Raw genomic sequence first — 7,113 nt, forward strand, 5'->3', positions numbered from 1 at the left:
GGTGCTTGCTCCCACAATAGATCCACTAGGCCAAGGACCAGAGCTTTCTAATCTCACTTATATGAGTCCATTCTCGCATTGCTATAAAGAACTACCTGAGACTGGGTAATTTATAAAGAAGAGGTTTAGTCTGCTCACAGTTCCACAGGCTGTGCAAGAAGCATGGCTGGGGAGGTGTCAGGATAGTCACAATCACGGTGGAAGGCAAAGGGGAAGCAGGCACGTCTTACGTGGCCCGAGAAGGAGGAAGAGAGAGAAGGGGGAGGTGCTACACGCGTTTAAACAACAAGGTCATAAGAGTGAACTCACTCACTATTATGAGAACAGCAAGGGGATGTCTGCCCCCATGATCCAGTCACCTCCCACCAGTCCCCTCCTCCAACATTGGGGACTACAATTGGACATGAGATTTGGGCAGGGACACAAATTCAAAACATATCACCACTCATCTGGGTCAGAACTTCATCTGCTATAGTTGCATTAGAGTTCAACAGCTTCCAGCTTCCCCTTTCTTTCTGGAGTTCTGAGAAGACACTAATCTTCCTAAAAATTTGACTAATTGGCTGCTCACCTGGACCCCGACATCCTAGCATGGTTGTTATAAGCCAATGGATATACGTACGGTGGGGCAAGGTCCACCTACAACGCGGTTACATAATCTAAGTAGGTCTGGGGTTTTCCCCACTCAAAAACAATCATGAATATCTCTTCATCTCCCAATGGATTTGAAAATACTTTATCATTTTTTGATGAATGCATAGTTTTCCTCTGTAGTATGAGCTATAATTTAACTAGCCCCCTTGTTTAAACATTTAGGGTTTTCTTCCAGTTTTTCATCAATCAGAAATTCATAAATATCCTAGTGCATTCCCATATAACTTTCCCCACTGGAAGAGTTTCCTTTTTAGGGTAACTTTTTCAAAGCAGGTTGCTGGGTCAAAGGATACGGGCATTTTATATTTTGATACTTGTCATACTGCCTTACAAATAGGTTGAACTAATTTACACTGCCATTAACTAAGCAATTCTCAAGACCTTAGCTAATACTGATTTTTTTTTTACCCAATCTGTTTACCTTCGCCATTAGGCAAAATATGATATTTCATGTTTAATTAGCATTTTTCATCATTAGCAATGTTGAACATCTTTTTCACATGTTCCTGACCACTTTATTTCCTCTTTTGTAAATTACCTATTTAATTTTCCATTAGTCTATGTGGGTTGTTCTTTCTCCTTTTGCTTGTAATGGCCTTGTGTATATTGGGCTGATTAACTCTGCCATAAATCACGCAAATATCTTTCCCAGTTTCTCATTTGGCTTTAAATATTAATAGTATTTTTACAGGGCAGATGATTTTCAGCTTTATTAAATACAACTTACATATTAGGAACCTGCAGGAGATTTTCTTCTGATTAAAAGATTAAATATTGAAGTTAAATCAGACCCATATACTCTTAAATAGCCCATGCATAATGCAACCTTCCCTCCAGAAGCAGTGATCTAAGCTCTGGAGAGAGTAAAGATAGTGATTATATGTGTTCTGGTGGCATGGTACCTCTGGTCTCTATACTTTTCTCCTTCTCAGCCTCCTCCCTTTGGCTCCCAAAACTCTCACTAAAGCACGATGGGAGCCGTCTGTATGATCATCTCCCTTCCAAGGCTCCTGCCTTTTTAAGCTGATGTACATTCAAAGCTTTAACTTTAGCACTGCCTTTTTGCATTTGTATGAATAATCCTTAAGAACCACCAAGCACCAGCATAAGTTGGCCTGTGTTGGATGACAAGCCCATTGAAGGGTCTCTCTGGTTAACAATGGAGTTGCTATGTGCCATCCCAAAAAGACAGAAAAGAGAGGAAGACGGAGACAGACAGACTAGCAAGGGACAAGCCCAGGGTGGGCCTCTGCCAGCTTGCAGTCTTGCCCCCCCAGCCTAGTTTTGACTATGGTAAATGGAGGCTGTCATCTGTGAACAGGCCCAGTCCTCTGCCAACAAAGCCCAATCATTGCCAAACCTCAAAGGCCTCCAAGTACGTGGTGGCCAGAGCCCACTCGAAAAGATGACTTCACCAGCATAGGGTAGAGCCAAGAACCAAAATACTTTGTCTTCTGCTGTTTATTTTAAAATCGTGATTATGTGTTCCCTCTTCTTTCAGGGACATCAAACATGTAGTAACATTGTACAGGGACTTCTGGAGGCCTGGCCATTGGCACGAGCATAGAGGAGATGTCAGGCAGGTGCTGGGAACAGTGTATCCTTGGCAGATGTTCAAAGGGCTGACCACACTTGGCTAGCCTTGCTATCCAAAAAGTGTGTCTAGTCCCAAGGCCATGGCCATCTGGGAACGGTCATGCAGCACATGGTTCCCCACCCCCAAGAACACTGCTTCACCTGCTGCCTCCTCAAGAGGAAGCTGGCAAAGGTCAAGAGGGGGAGCAGACCTTCTCTGACCTTTCATGCTCTTCCAGACCTACACTTCTTTACCCTGTTCGTGCAAATCCTGGCTCTTTGGAGGCTCATACTGTCAAGAAATACCACCCATGACCACTCCCTATCACTGCTGTCTGCCAACGTCCTGGACATTCTCTTCATTCATTAAAAACTCCAGGATCTGACTAACAATTATCTCTACCAACCAAAGTCCCTGGGTGACCTCAACAGCTCCAAGAATGACCTAGTCAGCACCGGGCTTCTTCTACTTCTTTTAGCCTCTCATCGGCAGTGATCTCCATCTCTTCCTCACTTTAACTGTCATTCCTATTGTTACACCCTAGGCTTTGTCTTTATCTGTAGTTTTCTACATCCAAAATCTTAAATTCAGTCACCCTAGTTTCCAACCACAGCCTCTCATCCCTCCAGCTTACTCACCTGAATGCATTCTCGCTATATAAATATGCTCCTCCTTTGTGAATTCTTCCACCTCACAGGCACCACCAGCCCTGATTTCTTTCTTTCTCCCTCTCTCCCTTCCTTCCTTCTAGTCTTTACTTTTTGCCCCACCCACCTGAGATTCCAGGGTTTTCTTCTGATTAAAAGATTAAATATTGAAGTTAAATCAGACCCATATACTCCTAAATAGCCCACACATAATGCAACTTAATCTTTCTCATCAATATTCTCAGATCAAACCCTTGTCCCCTTGATGTCCCTCTGCAACCATCTCACAAAACTGCAACCCGGGATCATTTGGATTCTCCAGTTCCATATGCCTAAATCAGGTGGCTAAATCCTACTGAAGAAATTAACTCACCCCTAGGTTTGGAGTCACTACAAATGCCTGGTCACTAGCTTATTCCACACTGCTTTCATTTTCCCGAGGAGCTAGTGCAAATGTTCTCCACTCTCAAATCCTTGACTCTGTTCCCACGCTCTTTCAGCTGTCAGTCCCAGGAGACGAACTCATCCCCTCTTTACAGAAATGATGGCAGCCACTGGATAAGACACTTGTCAGCAGCTTACCAGCAAGCCTCCCAGCTGTCCCCTCTGCCCCCTTCCTTTCTCACTCCCACTAAAAGTGGAGAAAGTTTCTTTTTTATTTTTTTGCCCGAGGCTAATCCTTCCTTGTGTTCTTTCTCTTATCACTTTCACCTTCAGTGTCTCATCTCTTGATCATGGGCTGTCTCTAGCTCCTCTGTCTTGCTATTGGCTCTTTGCCATCAGTGCTTAAACATGCTCCAGTCTGCCCAGACTTTAAGCAAACAAAAACAAAGCAGCCTTCCTCTGCCCCAGATTCTACCCCAAACCTCCTCAAACTCATTTCTTCAGTTCATAGCCAGACATTGTTAACATTTTTTATTCTAGAATAAAATACAGATACAGAAAACCAGTAGAAATCTATAGCTGAATGAATAACCTTGTCAAGGTGTTCAAAAAATTGCATTTTTCCAGTTAGAAGCCCCTGGTGCTCCATTCCAATCATAACTTCCCCTTCCCCAAGAAGGAACCACTCTTCCGACTTTCAGAGTGGTCACTTTCTTGTGTGTTTTTGTAGCTACACCACCAAAAGTGCATCCCTAGGCACTACAATTTAATCTTGCCCATTGCTTATTTGATATATCCTGTAAGTATTTATTATCTACATGTTTCCTCATGATCCCTTTATTTTTTTAACAGTGTATTGGTAAAAGAACCATCATCATGTGATCTGTAGGGTTTCTCATGGTCTCTGGATTTGGTTGATTGAACACTCACGTTGCACTCGTGTTCTTCTGTGTTCCTGTTAGTTGGTAGCTGAGTCTAGTGGCTTGATCAGACTCAGATTTGATCCATTTAGCAAGACTATAAGTGATGGTGTTTCTTTCATCAGGAAGCATCTAATATCTGGTTGACTTTGTGCAATGTTTGTACCCAACAATGTTCAATGCCTCCTAATCCTGTTATTTTCTTTTCTAGCTTGAATATTTCTAGAAAAGATGCCTCCTCTCTCATAATTTGGCTACATGGTGGTACACAGTTGGTATAGAAAAGGCAGAATAAATGCTTGATTCTTTCCTTATCTTTATCCAGTTGTCCAGATAATCAATTTGTTTCTTATCCTTCCAATGTGGCCAAGTAGTTTTGTTTTTTGTTTTTTTTTTTAAGTATTATTGTAAACTTATAGATTCCTATGTTTTGCCAGTAGAAGCCTCTTCAAACTGGCTCCTGGCCCATTTGACACAGCCCCCTTGGTCTTCGACAGCTTCCTTACTATCTGGTATGACAAGACGTTCCAGATTTATCTCATGTTTACTGTTCCAGACCCAGAATTAGCCATTTCTCCTAGAAGCCTTGATTTGTTTTCATGGAAAACAAGTTTTCAAGACCAAAATCTTCATGATAGGGATGCTCATGGCTACTTAGTCAGACTTCCTAAAATGGTTATCTTCACTTCCCAATTCCCATCTACTCCTTAGGCCATCCAACTTAACTTCTGCCACCACCACTTCCTTGAAAATATTCTTATCAATTGCTAAATGACACTGGCACTTCTGAGTCTCCATCCACAACTGACATAACCACTCCTTTCTTTTCAAAACATTCAGGAACATTTATTTCTATGACACCATCATCTTCTCATTTTCCTCCTTTTCTTTTTACATTTTTTTCTTTTTCCTTTTTTCTTTTTCTTTTTCTTTTCCTATTTGTTTTCATTTTCCACCTTTTCAAGCGCTCCTTCTCATTCTCCATTGTGACCTGTTTCTCCTCTGCCAAGCTCTTAAATGCTGTGGCCTTGAGATGATTAAGGGGGTCTTAAGACTTTCTTCTTCTTATCAGAACCCCCCTCTCTGATCTATACCACCTACTCCATGGCTGAAATTAACTTATATGTTGATAATTCTCAAGTCAATATCTCCTGTTAAGATCTCTCCTCAAACAGAAGACCAGCTACCCAGCTCTTCACTCAGATGTCCCACCTGAGATTTCCAGATACCCATCACATCCCCAGTCTCTAGCATGCTCCTGATGCAATGATTCGGATCTCAGTAACTGGTGCCTCTGTCTACCCGGCTGCCCGAATCTGATTCTGAGTAGTCACCTTTAACTCATTCTTTCCCTTCACCCCTGCAATCCAATCAAAAACTGAAAGTGACTCCCTCCATGGTCCCCCTCCTAGCTGTCTAGCATCTGCCACCTTCTCTCCACTCACACCACCCTTACCCCAGCTCATGCTGCCTTCATCCTGCTCATCTCAGCCACATCCTCCCATGTGGCCTCCCTGCCTCTGGTGTGGCCCCTCCAGTCCATTCTCTACACCACAGCCAGAGCAATCTTCCTGAAACACAAACTAGATCATGTCATTCTACTGTTTAAAACAATGCTCTTAACATAAAGCCCAAAATTTTTTGTAAGATGATTTTTACAAAGCCCAGCATGATCTGGTTCTTGCTTGCTTCTCCATCCTCTCCTCTGATAATCGCCACTTTTCACTACCCACAACTCACTCCAAGATCCAGCTTAATGAACTTTGATCACTTTAAATGGCACCATTATTTCCTCCAGGAAGCCTCCCCTGCACCCCCAAGTTTGAGTCTGATGCTTCTTTCAACACTAATTTGTGGCTTCAAAATTCCCAGTCCATTTATCTGCATTCCTCACTCCCCCCACTAGAGTAGAGTTTCTCCTTGTTGAAAAAACTCATGCCACAGCTGCCTTATCAATTGCCAACACAGGGACCCCTTCCTCTGGGTCCACTATGTATACCTCTGAATGCCAAGGCTTTATAGTTAGAAGATCCTTCACATTCAGCAGACTTTCCTTAGGCAGAGACAGGCTGCCCAAACTGGAAAGACGTTCTAAAAACTTCAAGTCCGACCCTCCCATTTTACAGAGGAGGAAACTGAGGCCCCAAGAAGGGGCCTTTCAAAACCCCTTCAGAGAAGTGGTGGTTGAGACAATACAAGAATCCAGGTCCATTCAAGGCATTTTGCCTTCTACCAGCAAGCCCATGAGAGCTGCTCCAGGAGGCCTTAGGGAAAGGAATGGGTCATTAGAGCTTCCTTAGTTCAAAATAATCTAAAGCCATATTGTTGCAGAAATCTTACAAAACTACAGCTGCTGACCCCAACTGGGGTCTACTTTGCTCAGTGTTGGGACTAAATCAAAAGGCATAGCCCAGTCTAGAAGACAGACTGGCCTAGCCAGTTCTAAAGGGACATGAAGCCCCCCATACCCCCCATGGTGACCAAGGGACTCCTCTAATAAATCAGGTGGCACAGACAGAAACATAGATGTAGTCACAGGAGCCAGGTGGATCTTGTTGTGGCTAAAGATCAGCCTAACAGAAGGTAGAACAAACAATTGAGGTGGCAGAGAGATCACAATTTTGGGTCCCTGACATGGCACAGTCCAGACCAGATTCCCCTGCTAACTGCTTGACCTCTCCCAGGTCAAGCCAGAACAGGGGCTAGATGACAAAGAACAGATTGTGGCTTGTCCATGAAATCTGTAGACCATCACAGACCACACTTGGAGAAGCAAGCATTCTCCTTGTCCCGAAGAGCTGGATAAAGCATGGGTTCTTGGGTCAGATTCCCCAAAATAGGCCCTGAAATGAGAGTTTGCATTCAAGCGATTTCTTAAGGAAGTCTAACTGGAAGAAACTGGTAAGAACAGAGAAGGAAAGAAAGAAATAGA

This window comes from Hylobates moloch, unplaced genomic scaffold (genome assembly GCF_009828535.3).
Source record: "Hylobates moloch isolate HMO894 unplaced genomic scaffold, HMol_V3 SCAFFOLD_13, whole genome shotgun sequence".
Lineage (NCBI taxonomy): Eukaryota > Metazoa > Chordata > Mammalia > Primates > Hylobatidae > Hylobates > Hylobates moloch.